At 43.7% G+C, this 26170-nt stretch overlaps 1 protein-coding gene across 16 annotated transcripts in view; it reads left to right on the top strand.

The window, feature by feature from the left end:
* jakmip3 (Janus kinase and microtubule interacting protein 3) overlaps positions 1-26170 on the top strand; it is a 471349-nt gene that overhangs the window by 4577 nt on the left and 440602 nt on the right. The window lies entirely within an intron of this gene.

The following is a 26170-nucleotide window of genomic DNA, read 5'->3' as shown; positions in this document are numbered from 1 at the left end:
CATGGAACATACTGGAGATGATACTGGAGAAGGGTGGCACAGTGGCACAGCAGTTAGCAGCATGGCCGCACAGCTCCAGCTACCTGGGTTCAGTTCTGGATACTGCCTGTGTGGAGTTTGCAAGTTCTCCCTGTGACTGTGTGGGCTTCTGCCGGGTGCTCTGGTTTCCTCCCACAGCCAAAGACTTACAGGTTGATAGGTAAATTTCCCCTAGTGTAGGTAGATGGTAGGAGAATGGTGGGGATGTGGTATGGAATATGGGATTAATGTAGGATTAGTATAAATGGGTGGTTGTTGGTTGACACAGAGTTGGTGGGCTGAAGGGCCTGTTTCAGTGCTATATCTCTCTATGATTGTATAGGCATGGGAGGAGAGGCTATGTGGAAGCATTGGCTGTGTTTGGACAGGTAACAATGGAATGACATGCATATATTGTCATAGTTGCCTGCCTCTCCAATCAGCTGTTTGACACTGGGGTCAGATTTTATCTTCTGCATTCATTGGGCACAAAGCCTGCTCAATGTCATCAGCGAGAGGCCCAAACCATTTTAATGATCGTCTCATATTTGTATTCAACTGGTGAGCTGCCTAATATGTTGAGAGGGTATTGGAAATCCAGCGGACCATTCAGCTCTGCAGCAAATAGAGGGGAGAGTTGTGCCTATGGTAAGAATGACAGAAAATATTATTGGGGAAGGGGGATGAATTGCTGCTCAACAGTACCAAATGAATAATGCCTCCAGCAGTCCTTTTAAGAGGTGCTGTTTCCTGCTCTGGTGCTTTGCCTTTGATTAATTGCACAAAGATAGCATTAGGGTCCTAACAATGTAGTAAGGGTATCATTTGCACTGAACAATGAGCTTTTGCCTGTTCCTGGCACGGGTGATGGCCATCTAAACTACCTTCTCAAAATTGCAAAGGACAGGCATCAGATGGGAAACTAGTAGTAAATATACTTTTGTCATTTTGGTCTCATTATTGCTTATTCCTCCTGAAAAACAGGCCACTGAAGAGACCAACATCAAAGGGGCCATTATGTCTTCAATGAGCGAAAGTTTTCTCTGCTTAATGTTTGTGAAACCTACTTTCTAGCCCCGATAAACTCCTTTATGTCTCTGCCCCTAATCTGTTAAAATTCCTGAACTTCACCTCAGCTTAAATCTGGTTATCAATCTCAGTATTCTGCTTGATCCTGAGCAAAGTTTCTTTCCACACATTCATTCTATCATCAAGATGTGATCCACTTTCATGCCATTGCCAGCCTTCATACTAACTCTCCTTATTGCTACTGAATCATTTGTATCTCATAGCTACATATTTGTCCAGAATAATTTAGATTTAATAGAGCAGTTTTATGCATAGTATAAGTTTTACATATTACTAAAACATTGGCTCCACTGACGAGGGCTCTGCCGATGCTCAGGTAGTTCAAACCTCTGCATTAAGGGGGAGAATTTCACCCAGGATTCTCTCTTGATTGTTACCTAGTGACCCTTGATTGAAGTGCAACCGTGTGAATATCATTTGCGAACAGATTGGGCTCAGTTGCAATGCCCTCTACAGTCAAATATTTTGCCAACATTCAACTTAATTAAAGTCTGCTGGAGGGCAATCAGTACCTAAGCAAAGATTGAATGCCTTCAGGAGAGGAAGAGGGAGAGAAATTGGCAGATTCTACCTACTATCTGGACATCACTCTAATCGTAATATCCTGGGCCACTTGCGTTGTATTTTCTTTAATTTTTAGTCATAAAAGTTGGTCTTGTACTCACTGTTAGGAAGTCTTGATAGTGCCTTCACTTGACTTGTTAAACTTGGCTTGCTGATGGTTGAGATTTCCCTTTCAGGCAGAATACCTGGAAGTATGATTGAAACAGCGATGACCCTAGTAAATCTTCCAGGATCAATTTCATTTAAATATTCTGGGCGGGATTTAATGAGGAGGCAGTGGCCTGCCCACTGGCTGAAAAGCTGGGCTAGGGGTGCAGGGGGGTGGGAGGGGGGGGCAGCGAGTCCCTCTCCACTGGCACTGGAAGCCACAAAGCTATTTTGCATGGTGTGGCTTCTGCCCCTCTGAAGCAGGATGTCCTGCCTCCAAGAGCTGCCGGCCATTTAGAGGCCTGGCAGTTTTTTAGTCTCAGCAGTGCCACCGGGAGCGGTTGCCACTGCTGGGACTGCAGCAGGCCCCGGACCCATTCGGCAATGGAGGTTGGAGAAGGTAAATGGGGTTGTGGCTCACGGGGCCTATCAACCAGGCCCCGGCGAGGGGGAAGAGGGTCTTCCAGCAGGGCAGCCCAAGGTGCTAGGGGGGCTTCATGGGGCACAGGGTGCCCAATCGGGAGGGACCCCCCCCCCCCTCCAGCCTGCAAGGGGCTGCTACCTTTTACTGGGTGGCCTCCCCAGGTGTGAAGTGCCCATCCACATTGGTGTTGATGGAAATGAAAAGCATATTTACCATAATGATACCTGGACTCCAAAGGTTAAATGACAAGGAGAGCTTACACAAACTAGGGTTGTGGTGCCTGGAATTTAGAAGGTTAAGGGATGATTTTATCAAAGCTTTCAAGATATTAAGGGATAGCATAGATTGAGGAACACTATTTCTGCTGATTGGGGAATCTAGAACTGGAGAACAATGTCTATAAATTAGAGCCCTGCCTTTCAGGACTGAAGTTAGAAAACAATTCTACATGCAAAGAGTGATAGAAGTTCGGAACTCTCTTCTACAAATGGCAATTGATGCTGGGTATATTGATAATTTTAAATCTGAAATTGATAGGGTTCTGGTAACCAGTGGTATTAAGGGATTTGGGGCAAAGATGGATATATGGAGTTAGGTCATAGATGAGCTGTGATATCAATGAATGGCAGAACAGGCTCAAGGGGCTGAATGGCCTACTCCAGTTCCTCTGTTCCTAACTTACAAAAGAGAACAGGATGTATATTTGTAAAGGAAAGAGCATGGGTGTAGAACTAATAAGAGGTGTGTGTTCAGTACCATTGGCGATTCCTCAGATACTGAAGCAGTCCGTGTTCACATGCAGCAAGACCTGGACAACATTCAGGCTTGGACTGTGTTACAGTCAAGTGAGGAGGGGTTGAAGGGCTTCCCTCTTTTCCCACTCCTTGTTTGACCACATCAGGTTTAATTTGTTTTTTAAAGTGAATGTACTGGCCAAGTTGGTAGGGGTTTGATTACTTACTTGCTATGATCATAACAAGAACCAATCGGACAGGTTTTCTTGAGTTAACAAAGAAAGAGGTTAACTTTATTCTACCTAAAACAAACTAATAAAATAATAAACAATGCACCCATATTCACTCACACACACATTCTGGAGGTTTACACATGCACAAATAGGTTGCAGATTGGGGAAAGGTAGATTGGTTGAGTTAGAGTCCGTACAGTCTATGAAGTTTGGTGATTCGGCTGGTTTCTAGCTGAATTCAATAGTCCTGAGGCTTTTAGTTTGAAGAGGTAGATGACTGGTTGAGTGAGTCTCTTGGAGAAAGCAATGCAGATGATTTCCTCCAACGGGGTTTCTGATTGTAGCCGGAGTATGCAAAGGTGGCCAGTCAACAAGCAGGATTTGAAAGCTTGGCTGGAATGGAGAGAGAGAGAGAGAGAGGGACCCCCACTTAGGATCTGCTCATATCAGAGTCCAGTTGCTTCTCCTCTGCTGCAGAGAAAAACACCAGCTTAAAACCACAGATGCGGAGGGACTTATCACATGACAGTCACTCAGTCATTCAATCATAGCAGTTAGCAGTATTTCTCTGCTTGCAAAGAGATCAGGTAGTTCCTTTAAACTTCCTGGGTCGTATTTCTTGCTGGGGACTGAGCAGACATTTTGTCTCTCTCCTCACACTCTCCTCACAATCCTTTGCAATGTAGGATACAGTGTTGCAAACTAGATCATTTTAAGCTAAAAGGATGACTTTGCTGGCAGCATGTCTTTAAAAAAATATAAATTCAGATCTCGAGTCAGTGGATTAAAGCAAATTATCATCCAACAAAAGACATTGGCGTAACAACTGATAACTGGCAAGTAACATTTGTACCACACAAGTGTCAGGTAATGACCCTCTCCAACAAAAGAGAATCTAACCATTTCTCCTTGACATTCAACAGCATTACCATTTCTGAATCCCCCACCATCAACATCCTGGCTGTTACCATTGACCAGAAACTGAACTGGACCAGCCATATAAATACTGTGGCTACAAGAGAAGGTCAGAGCCTGGAAATTCTGCGGCGAGTAACTCAGCTCCTGATTCCCCAAAGCCTGTCCACCATCTACAAGACACAAGTCATGATGGTGATGGAATACTCTTCAACTGCCTGGATGAATGCAGCTCCAACAATACTCAAGAAGCTTGACACTATTCAGGACAAAGCAGCCCGCATAATCCATCATCTGAAACATTCACTCCCTCCACCACCGACGCACAGTGGCAGCAGTGTGTACCATCTACAAGATGTACTGCAGCAACTTGCCAAGCCTCCTTCAACAGCAGCTCCAAACCATGATCTCTACTATCTAGAAGGACAAGGGCCGCAGATGCCTGGATACCTTACAACCTGCAAGTTCTCCTCCAAGCCACACACCATCCTGACTTGAATCTGCATCGCCGTTCCTTCGCTCTCACTGGGTCGAAAACCTTCCTAACAGCACTATTGGTGTACCTACACCACATGGACTACAGCAGTTCAAGAAGGAAGCTCACCACCACCTCCTCAAGGGCAATTCGGGATGGGCAACAAATGCTGGCCTTGTCAGTGATGCTCACATCCCATGAACGAATGAAAAAAAAAGCTGCACAGAAAGAAATGAAACTCAATTGTTTGTATAGTTCCCTTTCTGGGCTGGGGAGGTTGTTTGGCATTTCATTCACAATTATTGTGCCGTTAAAAGGGTACTTACTCTGTTAAATACCAGCTTTAACTTTCTGTGGTGCATTTAATTCAAGTTTAATTTGCAAATCCAGCAATTTCTTAAAAATAATGGGGAGGGTGAGGCTGAGCTGGCATTTATGTGAGGCAAACAGCAGGGTGGTGTAAACCAGCCAGCAAGTTTTGATGATTCGCAACTCTCAGCATATCTATTTTTCGCCTAAACTTGCTGATGCTTTCCGCATTAATAATGGTATATGTTGTGAACTCGCTGTTTTTTTTCCCAGCAAGATATGGGCCAATTAATGTCCAGTAAGTAATTGAGGTTCCTTTACACCATCGTCTTCATTCACTCCAATTCATTCACTTATATTCATGCACCCTAGTAAATGTCTCACATGGTGTACAATTGTTTGGTTACCCAAATTTTAGTCTGCCTGCGAGCACCTGGGTTGACTGCATATTTGGCGTCACTCTTGTTGTTTGTATTCTTTTTATAGTCGAAGACCACTCATAACAGCAGGGAGTTTTACCCTACAAGAAAAATGTCAAGTTGCAGTAATGTAACAGTGCAGCGACTAGACACTTGCATATGTCTGCAACGAAACTCAGCTGTTTAAATAATAGGTTTAAGTCGGAATAGTAAATCTTAAAAGTATTCAAAAATAGTGATTTTCAATAAAGTATTAAATTCCCAAAGATCCAAATCAGAATTTATGACAGGAACCTACAATGTTGAGCAGTGAGTGGGTTTAGCTTTTGATGGGAGAGATCCCAAGTTAGCAGCTGGTGATAATGGTAATGAGAAATGGAGCAATACCATGGTCTGTCCTCTAATATCTTATTTATATGAACAAGTGTTGTACTTGATTTGATATCAGTTTGTAATAGTAGGCATTTCATGCTCAAGTATATTAAATTTGACTGCAGCATCATCACAGAGTCACAGTAATTACAGGACAGAAGGAGGCCCTTTGGCCCATTGTCTTCATACTGGTGCTAATTATTCAACTGGAAATATTTGCCCAAAGCCAATTTCTTTGCTTTTTCCCTTTCAAATACTTCCCTAATTATGTCTTAACTTATGCTCTGATCTCTCTCTCAATAGCCACTTGCAGTAAAACATTCCAGCCTACAACTGTGGCCATGCAGCACCCATTTTTGTCAGGTGCTCACAGGCCTACTAGCTCCCAATGTGGTAGGGAGGAAGCTCGTGCACATTTCCATCATAAAGTATGCTATTCCGCCATATTGGGGAAGGAACAAAAATAGGCATCCAGGGCCCACACCTGAAGTTGGTGTTAGTGCTTTTGCATATGCATTAAGGAGCCTCAAGGCAACTCACACGAGCGCCGGCTGTGCTCAGTGAAACCAGACCTTGGAACTGTGTGCAACCAATAAGGACCAAATGTGGAGTCTGGAGGAGCAGGAGTGCTTTTCCCAACTGGCCTTTATACAATACCAACCCCAGATTTAAAGAATGCAACCACGCTCCCACCCCACTCCTCAGAGCGCTGCACTTCTGATCCCCTTGCTCTCCTCAATCCTTGCCAGCTGAGATTCCTGGACCCGAGACCACACCTGACCTCTGACCCTGACACCAATCCTGGACAGGCCAGAGAGTGAGCAGCTGATGCCAGTAGTGCTTAAAGGGGAATTTGCTGAACTATGCAAGGTTGTCATTGGAAGTGTGCTTACACTTCTCATAATCTAACAGGCATCTTAATAGCATTTTGTTTGTAAGCATGATGCGATACCACAGAAGGACAATTCCTGGTTCTCTATCAGCAGCTCATCTACATCCCAAGTCTGTGGCATACCCATGTTTAGCAGGGCACTTTGCATTGTTGTTATCAGAATCCATTTGCACTGTTGCCCATGAGAAGTGACTAACAGCAAAAATCCTGTCCACATACTACATATTTTACATACTTATAATAGGTATTTGCAGCTCTGCAAAGTTGGGTCAGAAACATCTTTCATATTTCTTATCCAAAATATGACCCTATTCTAACTGCTTGTAGGAGACAGTCACATATGCCTGGTGACAACAAATACAAGCAGGAGGTTGGTAATCTAAGCTGTGAGCACTGATTCTTTAAGAGGAGAGTTCCCTGGAGACTTTGGGTTAATCAGTGGTGCATTATGTTAGTGCATCAAAGCAATGTCCTGTGGAGTGGCTACATTTGGATTGTACACAATTGCCTGCATGATAAGGTCCTGATGTAAACATGCTTGTCCAACTGCTTGTTTGATAACAAATCATGAATGAATCAGAGAATTGTACAGCTTATGTTGGAAAAGGTCAAAATCAAGCTGTGTGGTTTCCACGAACTTCATGTTCTAATGTCCTGATCCATCTGTTGTTGTCTGGCTCACCGACTTCTACCTTGCAGAGGCTGAGCGCCAACTCTCAGACAGTTCTTCCTACCTTCCCCTGGACCATGATCCCACCACTGAACATCAAGCCACTCTCTCCAGGGCTGTCACTGACCTCATCTCCTCTGGAGATCTTCACTGCACAGCGTCCAACCTCATAGTCCCGAAAGCCTGGAAAGCCTGCTTCTACCTCCTTCCTAAAATCCACAAACATGACTGTCCTGGTAGACCCATCATTTCAGCTTGTTCCTGCACCACTGAACTTATTTTTTCCTATATTGACTCTATCCTTTCTCACCTGGTCCAGTCTCTTCCCACCTACATTCGTGACTCTTCTGACGCCCTACGTCATTTTGACAATTTCCAGTTTTCTGGCCCTAACCGCCTCCTCTTCACCATGGACGTCCAATCTCTCTACACCTCCATCCCCCACCAGGACGGTCTGAGGGCTCTCCGCTTCTTCCTTGAACAGAGGCCCAACCAGTCCCCATCCACCAACAACCTCCTCAGCCTGGCTGAACTTGTTCTCACATTGAACAACCTCTCCTTCAACTCCACTCACTTCCTTCAAATCAAAGATGTTGCTATGGGTACCCACATGGGTCCCAGTTATGCCTGTCTTTTTGTGGATAATTTTAAACATTCCTTGTTCCAGTCCTACTCAGGCCTCCTCCCCCAACTCTTTTTCCAGTACATTGATGACTGTATTGGTGCCGTTTCCTGCTCCTGCCCCAAACTTTATCAACTTTGCTTGCAATTTCCACCCTTCTGTCACCTTTACACTTCCCTTCCCTTCCTTGACTTCTCTGTCTCCATCTTTGGGGATAGACTGTCCACAATTATTTCTTATAAGCCCACCGATTCCCACAGCTACCTCGAATACACTTCCTCACACCCTGCCTCCTGTAAGGACTCTATTCCATTCTCCCAGTTTCTCCGTCTCTGACACTTCTGCTCTGATGATGCACCTTCCACAACAGCACTTCTGATATGTCTTCCTTTTTCCTCAACTGAGGATTCCGCCCCCCCACTGCTGTGATTGACAGGGCCCTCAACCGTGTCCGACTCATTGCCCGCACTTCTGCCCTCACCCTTTCCCCTTCCTCCCAGAACCGTGACAGGGTTCCCCTTGTTCTCACTTTCCACCCCTCCAGTCTTCACATCCAAAGGATCATCCTCTGCCATTTCCACTACCTTCAGGGTGATTCCACCACGAAACACATCTTCCCTTCTCCTCCTTTTGTCAGCATCCCAAAGGGATCATTCTCTCCGCAACACCCTGGTCCACTCCTCCATTATCCCCGACACCTCATCCTCTTCCCATGGCACCTTCTCATGCAATCGCAGGAGGTGTAATTCCTGCCCTTTTACCTCCTCTCTCCTCAATATCCAAGGCCACAAATACACCTTTCAGGTGAAGCAGCGATGTATTTGTACTTCTTTCAATTTAGTATTCTCTATTCGCTGCTCACAATGTGGTCTCCTCTACATTGGGGAGACCAAACGCACATTGGGTGACCGCTTTGCAGAACACCTCCGCTCAGTCTGTAAACAGGACACTAAACTTCCATTCACGTGCCATTTCAACACACCCACCCCCCTGCTCTCATGCTCATGTCTCTGTCCTGGGCCTGCTGCAGTGTTCCAGTGAACATCAATGCAAGCTCGAGGAACAGCACCTTATTTTCCGATTAGGCACACTAGAGTCTACTGGACTGAGCATTGAGTTCAATAATCTCAGAGCATGATTGGCCCTTTTTTATTTGAATTTTACTTTATTTTGTTCCATCTTTTTTGACTATATGCCTGCCGACCGTTTGTTTCATGTTTGTTCTTTTGGCTAGGGCTGCTCATTATTCTGTGATTAACACTCCCTCTGCATTAATACTTTGTCTTTTATCACACCATTAGCACACTCTCTTTGCCTTTGCTCCATGACCTTGTCAGTTAACCTCTCCAGCCCTCTGTCTTATCACACATCTTTCCTTTTGTTCTCTTTCCCCCCACCCCTACTTTACTTGTTTAAAACCTATTACATTTCTAACCTTTGCTAGTTCTAATGAAAGGTCACTGACCCGAAACGTTAACTCTGCTTCTTTCTCCACAGATGCTGCCAGACCTGCTGAGTTTTTCCAGCACTTTCTGTTTTTATTACCCCTGATCCATCTCCCTTTCTGGCAGCTGGAAACAAAGGTGTGTAACCTCGGTGTCCGAAGTGAAGCTGAACTGAGCTTCAACAAATCCATCATCAAGACTATTTCTCTCTCTGAAATATTGTCCATCTCTATGCCTAACTCAGTCCCAAAACTGCTGAAACTTTCTCCAAACAGTTGACCAGAGTTTGCTGAAAACATTAAAGGGAAATTTTCTGCCCTTCCCCCAGGTCGGGTTTGGAGGCAGGGAGAGCATATAATCGGGCGGGATGGTGGCGCGGGATGATCCCGACACCTTTCCACCTCCACTCAAATTAAGTACAAGGTGGGAAGGCCTGTAAAACAGCCTTCCTGCCCTGCCAACAATTTAGGCCCTTAACTGGGCAATTAAGGGCATCATCTCACCGCTGGCAGAATTAGCCCGGCAGCAGGTGGGCCTGTCGCTGCAAAGAGAGCACACTAAGCAAACCCGTGCAGGTTGCTTGCCAGCTCCGGGGTGGGGAGAGAATAGAAGGGGGGCCCTCATTAAAAGGCACTTAGTGTCTGAATGAGGGACTCGGCATCGGGAAAGGGGAGGCCTGCTGAGAGCCACCCCCCTGGCCGTGCGTGTTGGCGCTGCTCAGTTAAAGAGCTGCCGCCCTTAGATTGGCTGGCAGCTCTCAGCAGGCAGGACTTACGCCATTGGGGTTCTTGATCTCGGGGAAGGCCTGCTTCTTTCCACTTAAGTGTCTAATTGGCACTTGATCTGGCAGTTCTTCCCCAGAGGAGGCAATGCGGGGCTCTCACCGGCGCTTTTGCCAGTGATCAAGACCCCCATCGCCTGGATAAAATCCCAGCCTACCTATGTAATGCTGCACGCTCTTATTAAGGTGCAAGTTGGCCAGCAACATTTGGCAAGGAAGAGATACCTATTAATTGCGAATCGCCATAAGTTGCTGACCAAATTGTGCCACTCCATCTTAAGCTTTGTTAAAACAGCAACTTGTGCTTAACCTCGCAGTGAGTTTCATGAAGTTGCTGCATTTGCACAATAAATGTCAAAGAACAAAGAACAAAGAAAATTACAGCACAGGAACAGGCCCTTCGGCCCTCCAAGCCTACGCCGATCCAAATCCTCTATCTAAACCTGTCGCCTATTTTCTAAGGGTCTGTATCTCTTTACTTCCTGCCCATTCATGTATCTGTCTAGATCCATCTTAAAAGACGCTATCGTGCCCACGTCTACCACCTCCGCTGGCAAAGCGTTCCATGCACCCACCACCCTCTGCGTAAAGAAATTTCCACGCATATCCCCCCTAAACTTTTCCCCTTTCACTTTGAACTCGTGTCCCCTTGTAATTGAATCCCCCACTCTGGGAAAAAGCTTCTTGCTATCCACCCTGTCTATACCTCTCATGATTTTGTACACCTCAATCAGGTCCCCCCTCAACCTCCGTCTTTCTAATGAAAATAATCCTAATCTACTCAACCTCTCTTCATAGCTAGCGCCCTCCATACCAGGCAACATCCTGGTGAATCTCCTCTGCACCCTCTCCAAAGCATCCACATCCTTTTGGTAATGTGGCGACCAGAACTGCATGCAGTATTCCAAATGTGGCCGAACCAAAGTCCTATACAACTGTAACATGACCTGCCAACCCTTGTACTCAATACCCCGTCCGATGAAGGAAAGCATGCCGTTAAACCTGCCACAGAAATTTAAGTAATTACCAGTGTAACATCGTTAATGACTGACAATCAACCCCTCTTGCCCAGAAAGTGTGCAGTCTCATACCTTCAGTTTGTGAATTGTTTTAGAAGATTTTAAGAACATCAAATTTTATTTTTTTTCTCTTACTATTTTTATCTGACCCTTTTTTCTCTCTTATTCCCAATCTTTCTTTCCCTCTTTTTATTTCTTTATCTGTACCTGACTTGACATTGAATTTACCCATTCTAATTCACCTTCCTCAACTCTTATGCTGTTTATTTCTCAATCTTTTAGTCTTGTTGGTTAAGGAGATACACTATTTGCCCCATAGTTTATCAAGGACCCAGAAACCCTTCGCCTTCACTGCCCCATTTTATCAGCTCACACTTCCAGCAACTTTGTAAGTAAAACTTTTTAAAACTTAATTGTGTACAATTGTAACTCTAACTAACAGACATGTTGCAAGATGCCTCGCTCCAGCAAAATCTGGCCTTGAATAGACTTTATAAATCTCTTAATTTCCCACTCAATGCTAATTCTGCAACCTTCTCCACTATGAGCATGTTGGAAGCAGAGACAATGATTTCAAAAGGAAATTGGATGGGTACTTGAGGGAAATAAACTTGTAGGGCTACAGGGATACAGCAGGGAAATTGCATTTATTGCCCATCCCTAATTGCCCTTGAGAAGGTGCTGGTGAGCTGCCTTCTTGAACCGCTGCAGTCCTTGGGGTATAGGTGCACCAACAGTGCTGCTAGGAAGGGGATTCTAGGATTTTGACCCAGCGACAGTGAAGGGACAGCGATATAGTTCCAAGTCAGGATGGTGCGTAGCTTGGAGGGGAACTTGCAGGTGGTGGTGTTCCCATGCATCTGCTGCCCTTGTTCTTCCAGGTGGTAGAGGTCGCGGGTGTTTGGAAGGTGCTGTCAAAGGAGCCCAGGTGCATTGCTGCAGTGCATCTTGTAGATGGTACACACTGTTGCCACTGTGCGTCGGTGGTGGGGGGAGTGAATGTTGAAGATGGTGGATGGGGTGCCAATCAAGCGGGCTGCTTTGTCCCGGATGGTGTTGAACTTCTTGAGTGTTGTTGGAGCTGCACCCATCCAGGCAAGTGGAGAGTATTCCATCACACTCCTGACTTGTGCCTTGTGGATGGTGGACTGGCATTGGGGAGTCAGGAGATGAGTCACTTGCCACAAAATTCCCAGTCTCTGACCTACTCTTGTAGCCATGGCATTTATGTGGCTGGTCCAGTTCAGTTTCTGGTCAATGGTGACCCCCAGGATGTTGGTGGGGGATTCAGCAATTGTAATGCCATTGAACGTCAAGGAGAGCTGGTTTGGATTCTCTCTTGTTGGAGATGGTCATTGCCTGGCACTTGTGTGGCATAAATCTTACTTGCCACTTATCAGCCCAAGCCTAGATATTGTCCACGTCTTGCTGCATCTGGACATGGGCTGCTTCAGTATTTGAGGTGAATGGTGCTGAACATTGTGCAATCATCAGGGAACAAGCCCACTTCTGACCTTATGATAGAGGGAAGATCATTGATGAAGCATCTGCAGATGGTTGGGCCTAGGACACTACCCTGAGGAACTCCTGCAGTGATGTCCTGGAGCTGAGATGATTGACCTCCAACAACCACAACCAACTTGCTTTGTGCTAGGTATGACTCCAACCAGTGGAGAGTTTTCGCCCTGATTCCCATTGACTCCAGTTTTACTAGGGCTGCTTGAGCCATACTCAGTCAAATGCTGCCTTGATGTCAAGGGCAGTCACTGTCACCTCACCTCTTGAGTTCAGCTCTTTTGTCCCTGTTTGGACCAAGGCTGGAATGAGGTCAGGAGCTGAGTGGCCCTGGCGGAATCCAAACTGAGCGTCAATGAGCAGGTTATTGCTGAGCTAGTGCCGCTGGATAGCACTGTCGACGACCCCTTCCATCACTTTGCTGATGATCGAAAGTAGACTGATAGGACGGTAATGGGCCAGGTTGGATTTGTCCTGCTTTTTGTGCACAGGACATACCTGGACAATTTTCCCCATTGCCAGGTTGATGCCAGTGTTGTAGCTGTACTGGAACAGCTTGGCTAGGGGACGCGGCTAGTTCCAGAGCATAAGTCTTCAGTACTATTGCCGGAACGTTGTCGGGGCCCATAGCCTTTGCAGTATCCAGTACCTTAAGCCGTTTCTTGATATCACGTGGAGTGAATTGGATTGGCTGAAGACTGACATCTGTGATGCTGGGGACTTATGGAGGAGGCCGAGATGGATCATCGACTCAACACATTTGGCTGAAGATGGATGCAAATGCTTCAGCCTTGTCTTTTGCACTCGTGCGCTGGGGTTCCCCATCATTGAGGATGGGGATATTTGTGGAGTCTCCTCCCCCTGTCAGTTGTTTAATTGTTCACCACCATTCATGACCGGATGTGGCAGGACTGCAGAGCTTAGATCGCTTAGCTCTGTCTATCGCATGCTGCTTCCGCTGTTTGGCATGCAAGTAGTCCTGTGTTGTAGCTTCACCAGGCTGACACCTCATTTTTAGCTATACCTGGTGCTGCTCCTGGCATGCCATCCTGCACTCTTCATTGAACCAGGGTTGGTCTCCTGGCTTGATGGTATTGGTAGAGTGGGGGATATGCCGGGCTATGAGGGTACAGATTGTGGTTGAATGCAATTCTGCTGCTGCTGATGGCCCACAGTGCCTCATGGATGCCCCATTTTGAGTTGCTAGATCTGTTCAAAATCTATCCCATTTAGCACGGTGGTAGTGCCACCGGTGGAGTAGTGGTAATGTCATAATGGGATTAATGGCTTCCTTCTGTGCTGTAATGGCTCTATGACTCTATTCCAGCATTCATATACCACTCTGTTAACTCTGGTTCCTCTCCCTTTGCTCTACCCTTGGTAGGTAGCCTGTGGCTATCTTACTCCCACTCTTGAAATCTTCTGGAAATCTTCCCCTAAATACTTCGACTTTGCTACATCTCTTGCCACCTTCCAGTGCCTCATTAAAACCATTTCACTTTGATACCACCTTTAGCTACCTCTTCTAACTCCTTTAGTCTGACCTTGATTTTTGAAGCGGCTTAGAACATTTTGCTACACGATAGATGTTAAATTAATGTGATTTGCTGTCACATCCCCACAACAGACTACAGCTCTAGAGTCTATACTTTTGATTTAATTGTTGCATAGTAGTAGCAAGGGATCCAGAAATGAACAAATTATTTAATGTTTGCATTAGAGGTGGAAGAGGGAATATAATGTTTTAAAAATCTATTTTTCAAATGATTCCAGAACTGTTTTAAAATATCGTCAGAAATGTACTTCCTTATTGTAGAAAGGATAACTTTGTAAAAATTCTTTTTCATTTCTGAATCACAGGAAACAATGTGTATTCCAACAATAAAAATTAATGCTTCACAGAACATTTTCTGCTGAGATGGACATTTACTGCTGGTTACTGCAGAAAAACTGTTTATGTTAAAAGGAACCAAAGTGATTCAGTCCTTCAGGGTTGTATATACTCAAGAGTCTAGCTAACCCAACTGATATGTTGCGAGGGAAGTATAAAAGCCAAAACACTGAGGATGCTGGAAATACTCAGGCCGCATCTGTGGAGAGAGAGAAAAAAATTACTTTTCAGTACTGTTTTGACGAAGGGTCACTGTTTCTGTAGTGTTATGCTGTGTTCTTAAGCCTTCATTAAATGACAACTGCTTTATATTTGGATTCAACACAAACATTATTTATTGTCTTACATATCTACATTGCATGATGTCAGGTCCATATGCACAGTCACGCAGTGGTTAGCACCGCAGCCTCACAGCTCCAGGGACCCGGATTCGATTCTAGGTACTGCCTGTGCGGAGTTTGCAAGTTCTCCCTGTGTCTGTGTGGGTTTTCGCTGGGTGCTTTGGTTTCCTCCCACATCCAAAGATTTGCAGGTGATAGGTAAATTGGCTTTTGTAAATTGCCCCTAGTGTAGGGAGGTGATAGGGAATATGGGATTACTGTAGGGTTAGAATAAATGGGTGGTTGTTGGTCGGCACAGACTCGGTTGGCCGAAGGGCCTGTTTCAGTGCTGTATCTCTAAATAAAATAAATAAATAAATAAATAAACTTTGTCTTCTTTTATCTTGCTATCTTTTGCGTGCATCCATCGGTCTGCATGCTTTTTTATCCTCTGTTTTTGACTTGTCTCTGTCTCTTAAGCTTTCCATTGAGTGTGTGTAAGGTTGAGTAAGCGTGAATTTTGGCAGTGGATACTTCAAGTTGTCTGCTTTGGTCAGGGAGTTCTGTCCTCCGACGATGTTGATCATGATCAGTTTCAATTTGCTGGCAGTTTTGAAACTTAGCAGATTTCCCTTGCTCGAGTCTACAACATGGAACTCCGTCTGACATGTAGACCCATGGGAGAATTTGAGAGTAACTTGGATCTTCCCTAGGACCAGTAGAGGGATATCTGATCCGTAGGAGAAGAATTTAGAAATCAGCTTGTTCAACTGCAGTTTCTGTTTTCTATGTAATTTGTGGAATGTCGGTTCATCCATTATGTTGATTGTTGCGCCTGAGTCAATTACTGCAGAGATTGTCGAATTGCCTATGAACACATTGCACATGGGCAGGCATCAGTACTTGTGGTTGTGAGCGACAAAGATCCTCTCTTGTGTTGCGAAGATATAATCTTCCTTCTCGCATTTAACTCTATTAATTTCTTGTGCAGGCTTCGATCGGCATACTGTTGCAAAATTTTGCATTTTTCCTTAAGCTTTACACTTCTTTCCTCTCATAGGAAAAGTTTTGTAGTGAGGATATGCACCACCGCAATGATTGCATGTTCGAATGTGAGGTGACTGTAATCTTCGTCTTGGTCTTCCTTGATGTGCGTTGGACCTTTTTCTGGGTTTCCTGTGTGCCGTTGTGATTGATGTGTTTCTTTGGTGAAACCTTCCTGTTATGGCATTCACGGATTCGGTCTACGATCCTGACCTAGCCTCAGGGGATTCTCATCTTAACTATTTGCCTCTTTCCGTTCTAAGACTTTGGCTTGTCTTTCATTGGCTTCCATTGGAAATAATTGTCTCCCAGAGATTGAACACATAACATATTCCACTACAAAAATTCTCATTCATAAATGAGCAAAGATGTGGATGTAGAACTCCACTCATAGTGTACACTATCACTAAACTGCCAAGAATTAAACGACTCTCAATAAAACAACATGAATACGACCCCTCCCAGTAGACCAGATGGAATAAAATGAAATGATGATGGAACAAAACCTGCCTTTGGTGCTTTGAGTTCTTATTTTGAAGATCAGCTTTTGCCTATCAGAATGCAGCAAATAAAAGTAGAAAGCATAAACACCAACATACTCAATTTAGTGAGGCATTTTGTTCCTCTGTACATTTGTATCACAGTTTTTCTCGAAGGGATAGGTACATTTAAATCTGGAATGGGCATAATTGAGTAAAGTTGAGATATTTAAAAATAGGAAACAGACAAATTTTATCAGCACAACATCCCTACCTTTCAATCAAATTTCAGTTGTTCCTAATTTACAGAACACCCTGATGATTTATTACAAAATATTACTGACAATTTTTATTTCTAGTGGCACAGAACAAAAATCTTAATAGCTACAATAGAACTAGATCTACTGGAATTGAAAGCCAGTAATTTTGCTGAAAGCTGATTGAAAAATGCCAGTTGCGCATGATAAATGGCGAAAAAGGGAGTGACCAAGAAGCCAGATATCCTCATTCATAAATAAAGAGCAATTTAGAGGCCTGCTTTAGGTCGGGAAAAAGAACCCGACCTGCCCCTGACCGAACCACAGCGGGCCCAAGCCTAACCCGGCCCGAGTCCCTCCAATTTTACCCCGAGCCTGACCTGACCCGAACCGGCCACTACTCGACCCGACCCGACCATCCCTTTACTTACCTTCCTGACACTGAACCTGCAAGAAGCTGAAGCGTATGCGTGATGACATCATATTGACCTCACTCGCTCACTGCGCAGACTCAGTTTTGCCCCGGACTCTCAGCTCAGGTAAGTTTTTTTTATATTTAATACTTACCAGCAGAGCACTTACCGCGTGTGTCCAGCCCAACCTGACCCGACTCGACCTGGACCCGGCCTGACCCGACCTGAGACTGAAAGCCGGCCCCGGAAGATGGGCCCAACCCGAACCCGACACATGTCGTTGGGTCCCGTCGGATTTGGGTCGGGTAGCTGGCCTCTAGAGAAATTACTGCAAATGTTGGCAATAGGGAATAAAAACAGAACACACAGCAGATTAGTCAGCATGTGGGGAGAGAAAAGACAACTTACACTGTTTTGGTGCACACCTTTCTTCAGAAGTCCTAATTTATGAAGTCACTAGCCTTAATGAAATTCTTTTCACCATATTGGCCCAAGTTACTTAGGGAAATTTCAGCAAAATTTGGCAGATCTTCCAAGAAGTTAATGTGGTCACACAATCAGGAAACACTTAACAACACAAAGCATGGCATGGTTAGGCGAGTGGGGATTTATTGTTTCAAAATGACCAATGAGCTGAGAGGCGTTGCACCTTGAAATAATGAGTGTTGCTTTGGAAAAATCATCTTTAACTCGATGTTGCAGATCAACTTCATATTCCTGGAATGGCCCGATTCTCTGAAGGGGGTCTTTATTTTTACAAGTTGTCCGAGACCAGAAATATACACAATTGTGAAGCCCCTTCTCAAAGACTGCTATCAGTAAAAGTTGATTAATTTTATTTTTCTGAAGTAATAGCTGAAGGTATAAAGTAAAAGGACTGTGCTATGTCTTCTCACTTAACAACAGAATCAATCACCTGCAACGTGCGATTTGCTTAAATGCAGTTGCTATCCCTTAACTATCCCATTCCTCTGGGATTTCCTTCAAAACAGTTAACACTTGCGCCCTCAAAAAACACTTAACTTCAACCATTCTATTCTATTCAACTGCAACCATATATATCAACTTTCCTATTTGTTCAAAGTCATGGACTCATCACTGTCTTACATCATCACTCTCACTTCTCTCACAACTCCCGACTGAAGACCCTCCAGTTTCCCTGTCCAGCCTGTACATAGAACTGAGACTGAGTCAACGCCACAATCAATATCCTCTGCAATTTTGAGTGTTGTTCATTGAAGGCAAAATTAGGCTCTGTAGCGTTCATTTTTTGGGTGCTATGAGGTCCTTAACACTGAAACTGGCGTCTGCAGTGCATACGCACCCTTCTGATGCGCTGGACCCCATATCCGTAGGTGTTTGCGTGCGGGTCTAACATTCGGCAGCAGAGCTAGCAGATCATGACATCAATCAGCATGCAGTGCTGACTTAATGACAGTACTGCTATTTTGGAATGCCATGATCCAGCCTATGCCCTTAACCTTGCACAGCTGAACATTGCATTAAATGGCATAAAGTGCCCTTCAGTGGGACTATTTAAAGGGATCATGAATTACTTTTAGGTTGGTTGCTGGTTTATTTCTTCGGGATATCGCAGCAGATCTATGCATTTTGGTGTTTTCTATAGTTGAATAAAATGTCAATAGTCTACAAGGAATGGTAGAGCAAGTTGCTCCCAGACATGGGGGGACTAGTCAGCTTTCCTCTTGGAATACAACATGACTGGGAGAATAAGCAGAGGCCATACAAAGGAGGACAAGCTGCTGGAAGAGGGAGGAGGAGGTGGAGGGAGAGAAGGGCTTTCAGCAGAAGGCCATATCCACTCAGGGTGTTCGTGGAGTTGTACTTCAATGATGGCCAATGTGTGAGACAGTTGCAATTCACTAAAGAGTTCTTCACTGATATTTGTCCATTGCTGCAGCCACAACTCCAACCTCAGAGCAGGACAAGGACTGTATTGCGTGTGACTGTCAAGGTGGCCATGTCTCTAAGCTTTGATGCATCTGTCTCATTTCAAGCTGCTTCTGGAGAGATAAACAGCACATCACAGTTTACAGTGCACTGCTGCAAAAGGAGTTTTAATGCAAAGAGGAACAAATTTACCTCATTCCCTGTTGCCAGAGAGAAGGAAGCAGAGTGAGCACAAGGGTTTGCAAGGATTCCAGGCTTCCCCATGGTGCAGGGCACCATTTACTGCATGCCGATTCCACTCCCTCAATTTGCAGCTGCAGCCTGGCCCATCAAAGTCATCTGCAGAAGAACTTGGGTGCAGCCTTGCTCTCCAGGCCCTGCCCTGGCTGCTGAGCACTTATGCCTACTGTCTCCATGTCCAGATCCCATCTCTATGCTATCCTTTAAATTATGCACAGTTATCAGTATCTGAGCTAGTGCCTGTGACTGCGAAATTGACTGATGGTGCGACTTCAACTTCGCGGTCTCATGCTGCTCTTCTACTGCCTGGGCAGGTTGCAGTTCTTTTATATCTGAAAGGAAAAAGGGACAAGGATAGGGTTGTGGTGAGGGGAGAGGAGAAAATAAGAAGTGCATGCTTGCACTGTTAGCAGTTATTCAGTGAGAAGAGACTGTAGATTGAGGGGGAAGTGAGATGTGAGAAGGAGGATTAGGTATGTGCATCATTCGTCTTTAATGGTTTCAGCCCTGCCGCTGGCCATGACCTCAGCAATGGCCCTTCTCATAATGGCCAACACCATCCCCTCCATGGGGGTTAGAATTCTCAGGTGTGCCTCTCCCCCTATCTTTTAAGAGGTGCAGTCTAACTTTAAGTAGTGCTAGGCCCTCATGATATGGGGCCCTTACTGATGTGTGCAGCCAATGAAGAGTGTGGAAATTGCTGGCTGCATTCAGAAATCAGGATAATGCTCAGGCAGCATGAAGTTGGTGTTAAATTTGAACAAAGGAAATTATGAAGGATGAGGGGCAAATAGGCTGAAGTGGATTGGGAAAATATATGAAGTGGTATGACAGTACATAGGCAAGGGATAGTCTTTAAAGAATTATTACATAGTTTACAGCAACTATACATTCCTTCAAGGCACAAAAACTCCAAAAGAAAAGGCAGACAACCGTGGCTAACAAAGGAAGTTAAGGATTGTATAAGATGAAAAGGAAAGGCCTGTAAAGTTGCCAGAAATAGTAGTAAACCTGAGGATTGGGAGGATTTTACAATACATCAAAGGAGGACCAAGAAACTGATAAAGAAAGGGAGAATAGAATATGAATGTAAACGAGCAAAAAACATAAATACGGACTGTAAAAGCTCTTGTAGGTACTTAAAAAGGAAACGGTTGGCTAAGACAAATGTGGGTCCAATACAGGCAGAGTCAGGAGAATTTATAATGGGGAATAGAGAAATGGCAGAGAAGCCATATGATTACTTTGTGTCTGTCTTCACTGAGGAAAATACAAGAAATCTCCCAGAATTAGAGATCCAAGCGATTAGGGGGAATGAGGAATTGAAGGAAATTAGTATTAGTAGGAAGGTTGTATTGGAGAAATTAATGAGGCTGAAGGTTGATAAGTCCCTGGGACATGATATTCTACATCCCAGAGTGTTGAAAGAGGTAGCTATGGAGATAGTGGATGAATTTTTGATCACCTTCCAGAATTCTATAGATTCTGGAATGGTTCCTGCAGATTGGAAGGCAGCAAATGTCACCCCACTATTTAAGAAGGGAGGGAGAGAGAAAACAGGGAACTACAGACCTGTTAGCCTTATGTCAATAGTAGGGCAAATGCTAGAATCTATTCTAAAGGATGCGATAAATGGACACTTGGATAATAATGATCTGATTGGGCGTTGTCAACATGGATTTATGAATGGGAAATCATGTTTGATGAACCTGTTGGAGTTTTTTGAGGATGTTGCTAATAGAATTGATCAAGGGAAGTCGGTGGACGTAGTGTACTTGGATTTTCAGAAGGCTTTTGATAAAGTCCTCCACAGGAGGTTGGTAGCAAAATTAAAGCACATGGGATAGGAGGTAATATACTGGAAGGAATTAAGGATTGATTAGCAGGCAGAAAACAGAGAATAGCAATAAACGGGTCATTCTCGTGTTGGCAGGCTGTGACTAGTGGGGTACCGCAAGTATCAGTACTTGGGCCCCAGCTGGTCACAATATATATCAATGATTTGGATGTGGAGACCAAATGTAATATTTCCAAGTTTGTGGATGACACAAAACTAGGTGGGAATGTGTGTTGTGAGGAAGATGCAAAGTGGCTTGAAGGGGATTTGGACAGACTTAATGAGTGGGTAAGAACATGGCAGCTGGAATATAATGTGGAAAAATGTGAGGTTATTCACTTTGGTAGGAGGAACAGATATTTCTTAAATGGTAAGAGTTAGAAAGTGTAGATGTACAAAGGGACCTGGGTGTCCTCGTCACTTAGTCACTGAAAGCTAGCATGCAGGTGCAGCAAGCAATTAGGAAGGCTATTGCTATGTTAGCCTTTATCGCAAGAGGATTTGAGTACAGGAGTAGTGAAGTCTTGCTTCAATTGTATAGAGCCTTGGTTAGACGGCACCTGGAGTACTGTGTGCAGTTTTGGTCCCCTTACCTTAGGAGGGATATTATTGCCATAGAGGGAGTGCAACAAAGGTTCACCAGAAATAAAAACAAGAAATGCTGGAATCACTCAGCAGGTCTGGCAGCATCTGTGGAAAGAGAAGCAGAGTTAACGTTTCGGGTCAGTGACCCTTCTTTGCAGTTCCGAAGAAGGGTCACTGACCCGAAACGTTAACTCTGCTTCTCTTTCCACAGATGCTGCCAGACCTGCTGAATGATTCCAGCATTTCTTGTTTTTATTTCAGATTTCCAGCATCCGCAGTATTTTGCTTTTATTAAAGGTTCACCAGACTTGTGTCCGGGATGGCGGACGTCAGATTGGGGAAACTGGGCCTGTATTCTCTAGAGTTTCGAAGAATGAGAGGTGATCTCATTGAAACCTCCAATATATTTAAAGGGATAGACAGGGTAGATGCAAGTAAGATGTTTCCCCTGGTTGGGGAGTCTAGAACCAGGGGACACAATTTCAAAATAAAGGGGAAGCCACTTAGGACCAAGATGAGGAGAAATTTCTTTACTCAGAGGGTTGTGAATCTTTGGAATTCTCTACCCCAGAGTGTTGTGAAAGCTCAGTTATTGAGTATGTTTAAAGCAGAGATTGACAGATTTCTATATACCAATGACATAAAGAGATATGGGGATAGTGTAGGAAAAAGACATTGAAGTGGATGATCAGCCTAGATCGTATTGAATGACAGAGCAGTCTTGATGAGCTGAATGGCCCACTCCTGTTCCTGTGTTCCTAGGTTCTGCCTGCATTGCAATTAACAGGCACAGGTTAATCGCACATCACAATCGAGGATTTAACCCCCAATTCCTCGTCTACCCTGCCCTCACTACAGTCTTCAACACAATTGACCGATCCATCCTCCTCCAAAGCCCCTGCTGTGCAGCTGACCTCCATGGTACCGCTTACACATGGCTCCAGTCCTATCTATTGCTACAGGTCAGTTATGTGAATGGGTATGCTGGTAGAATCAATAGCAATTGAACAAGCGGGGAATCACAGAGTTCAGTAAGCTGTTTTTTTGCTAGTTGCTCATCAGGTTCACAGAGTGTGCTGTTCAGCTGCCATTACTTCTTAATCTCTGAAGCTTTTGAGTGCTTGTTTAAGACAAGGACTGCAGTGAAGGCACCTTCATCAACTTTGGATATTGCTGTTTTAAAAGGGAATTTCATTTTCAGCTTTACAACTTTCTTTCCTACAGTATTTGTTGTTGATTTGTTTTGCATTTTCTTTGTGGTATTTGCTGTAGGGTTTGTCTGTGCTGCGGTTTTTATATTTTTGGTATTTGTTTGTGCCCCTCTATTTCCCATTTGCAGCTTGTTGTCAACTCCAATTTCTGTTGCCACACCTGCTGATTGAGGATGGCATCCTATGAGGAGGCATTACACCTGGACTGGTCTTACTACGCCCATCCTTCCCCAAACTCCTGTGCGCACAGACCAAGGTGCATGTACTAGACATACCTGAGGAATTCTGCCCTTGATGCCGACTATTCCTCAGCAAAGCATTCATAGAAATATGCTGCTTCCTGGAATCAGGTATGCAGACAAGATCTAGAACAAGGACAGGTCTGCCGGTGGGTGTCAAGATGATTATTATCTTGAATATCCATTCAATTGGTTTTTTTGAAGCAACAGTATAGGGGATATCTGTCAAGTTGTACAAGTAGTAACAGACTTGCCTTTTTTGCCAAGGATAACCCTACCATTGGCAGAGGGGGACACTGAGACAAAGCTTGAAGTCCTGACTCTTGAACCACTGTAGCAATCAGGAAAGCCTGGATTTTCTGATCAGGCATGAATATTGTTATGAGTACTGATATTGTCGTAATATCCAGAGTTAGTCACGTTACAATATTTTGTGTGACGGCCAAGCATCATAAACATCTCTGATTTGGAGCTGGCTTGTTGTAGGAGGAAAATAGCATGCTGTTGCAGGATTTAAATTTCTGCAGGATTTCAAGGTCTGCAACAGCTTAATGGGACAGGCATTATTGGAGTACTTTTTGCTTATCGAAGGAAAGTAGAATATCTGAGAGACGTGCAGAAATGCATAGGGCCTCTAGTCTGCGTAGGGGGAATAGAAGGGGGTGGCTAGGTCAATGAGTGCCAGCTCTATTCCCTTGCAGAGAGCTCGGCAATACAGGAAGAAGTTTAATGATTTTATCAGGTTAGCAAACAAAGAGAAGCCACCCATTCCTTCCAAAACTGAGCATGTGTGCCACTTATGTCTTCCTCATCACATTGTGTTGAAGTACTTTGTCGGTAAGGAATCTGCTTTCCATTCCCAGGTTGGACCGTGACCACTAATCAGGCAGTGCAGAGCCTTGCCTCATGGAGTTCACAGTAAGCAATAAAATTGGCAAGTTCAATGTTGGAAAAAACTCAGCAAAAACACTGCACTATTCCTCTTACAAGTTATAAAGTTGTTTAATTCTTTATTCTAATTTTTAATGACTTAATATGGTTCTACAAAAGATCAGGCACTTTTTCATATGCAGTACAAGATAGTAAAACTTTGGGGATAAATGTAGAATTTTAACGTTTGTCAATTTCAGATAATAACAAAATTGTGCTGAAGAATAATTTGACCATTGTCGAATTTTTCAATAAAATCCATTTAAAAACTAGAACTAACAAAGTTTTCGTGCTTTGACAGTTTTATTAATGCTTACTGGCTGGTGAAATTTATCGAAACCACAACTAGTGATAGATGTGTTTAAGTTGATATGCAGCAAAAACAAAGTACACCCGCTGAAAGATGCACTTTCTATATAAACAAAAAAGGGACATTATTTGCCATGGCAAGATATCTAGCAGGATTTGATAGTTAGACTTGCTCGTGCATGTTTAGGCTTTTAAATTTTTGTTGCATGGCAAGCTGCTATATGTGCGACCAGATCATGTCACAGTTAGGGAAACTGAACATCTGGGACCTGAGTGAACAGGGAAAGTAACTGTGCATCTCCTTAACCAATCCATGTAAAGGATTGTGAAATAAACAGTAGGATTGAGAAGGAATAGAAATTAGAGTGTGTGAATTCACTTTCAAATCAGGTGCAGAAATAGAAATGAAGAGAGGGAAAGAAAGATTGGATTAAGAAAGAGAAAAAAAACTCAGAAAGGAAATGTAAAAAGTACTTTTTAAAAATTTTAACTTTATCATTTTTAAAATCTTCAACAATTAAATTAAAACTCCAGCTTGAGATATATAAGAATGTGAATTTTAAACAGCCTCTGTTTCACAGAGGAATTAGACACTGATTTTTCAGAATCTGGCATTTGGAATGGATATTCTACGTAGTGCATGAAGCTAACAGTGGAGTGGCACAACTCAGCCACAAACATTTTGGATATGCGAGTTAAACTGCGTATCTGTCCCTCACCTGCAGTTGTTGTACCATTCACACATAAAACGGTGAGCACCGTTAGCCTCACTGTTAGTTTGCAGTAAATTATGGCCTCAGGGACATCAGCACAGGGGTAGACAATTCAGCCCCTTGAGCCTGTTCTGACATTCAATTAGATCATGGTTTATCTGTATTTATAACTCAATTTACCCTGTTTATTTCCATTTCCCATAATATCCTGATCAAACAAAAATCTATCAATCTCATTTTTGAAATTTTTAGTAGACCTAGCCTCAACAGCATTTGGGGAGGGAAAGTTCCAGATGTGCTTTTTGACATCACCCATGAGCAGCCCATCTCTAATTTTATGCCCTTTTGTACTGGACCCCCTACGAGAGGGAATAGTTTCTCTCTATCTACCCTATTAAATCCTTTAATCATCTTAATTAGATTACCACGTAATCTTCCATACTCAAGGAAATACAAGCCTATTCTGGACAACCAATCCTCTTAATTTAACCCTTTCTGGTGAATTATGCTGCAGCCGCTCCAAGACCAATATTTCTTGCTGAGGTGTGGTACCCAGGTACAGGATTCTAGATTTGGTCTAACCAGAGCTTTATAGAACTGTCACATAACTACCACAAGAAATGCTGTACATCTTTACTCTTTGTATTGAAATTTCTGCTATGTTTCTGCCACAATAGAAGTGGCAAACTGTAATATAATAATTCTGGCAATTATGTCTTTGAAGCACAGGCAATTCAGTTCTAAACGTGGTTATATTTTTTCCTCTCTGGTTGTCCTGTTTGAATTTCAAGGGCATTGATACTTGTAAAAGGTGCTGCTATGACCTTATTGATGGGTAAATCTCAAATGCCAATGCCAAGATCTCTTAGTGTCTCCTGCTTGAGATACATATATAATTAATAAGAACATGAATTTAAACAACCTCAGTTTCACAAATGCATTGGACACTTGGATTTTGCAGAATCTGGCCAGTTAGAATGGATATTTTGCATAGTGCTTCAGCTTTCATTATCTTCCTTGCTTTGCAGTCTCTTTCTCTCTCTCTCTCTTTACCTCAGTTCGGTACAGGAAGCAGCTGAGTGTGGTTAGAAAATCTTTTCTTCTGCCATTGAGTTAATCACACAATAAAATCAAACAGACTCATAAAA

This window comes from Heterodontus francisci, chromosome 20, assembly GCF_036365525.1.
Source record: "Heterodontus francisci isolate sHetFra1 chromosome 20, sHetFra1.hap1, whole genome shotgun sequence".
NCBI lineage: Eukaryota > Metazoa > Chordata > Chondrichthyes > Heterodontiformes > Heterodontidae > Heterodontus > Heterodontus francisci.
The sequence above is the reverse complement of the archived record's forward strand: the minus strand, read 5'-3'. Positions and strand labels throughout refer to the sequence as shown.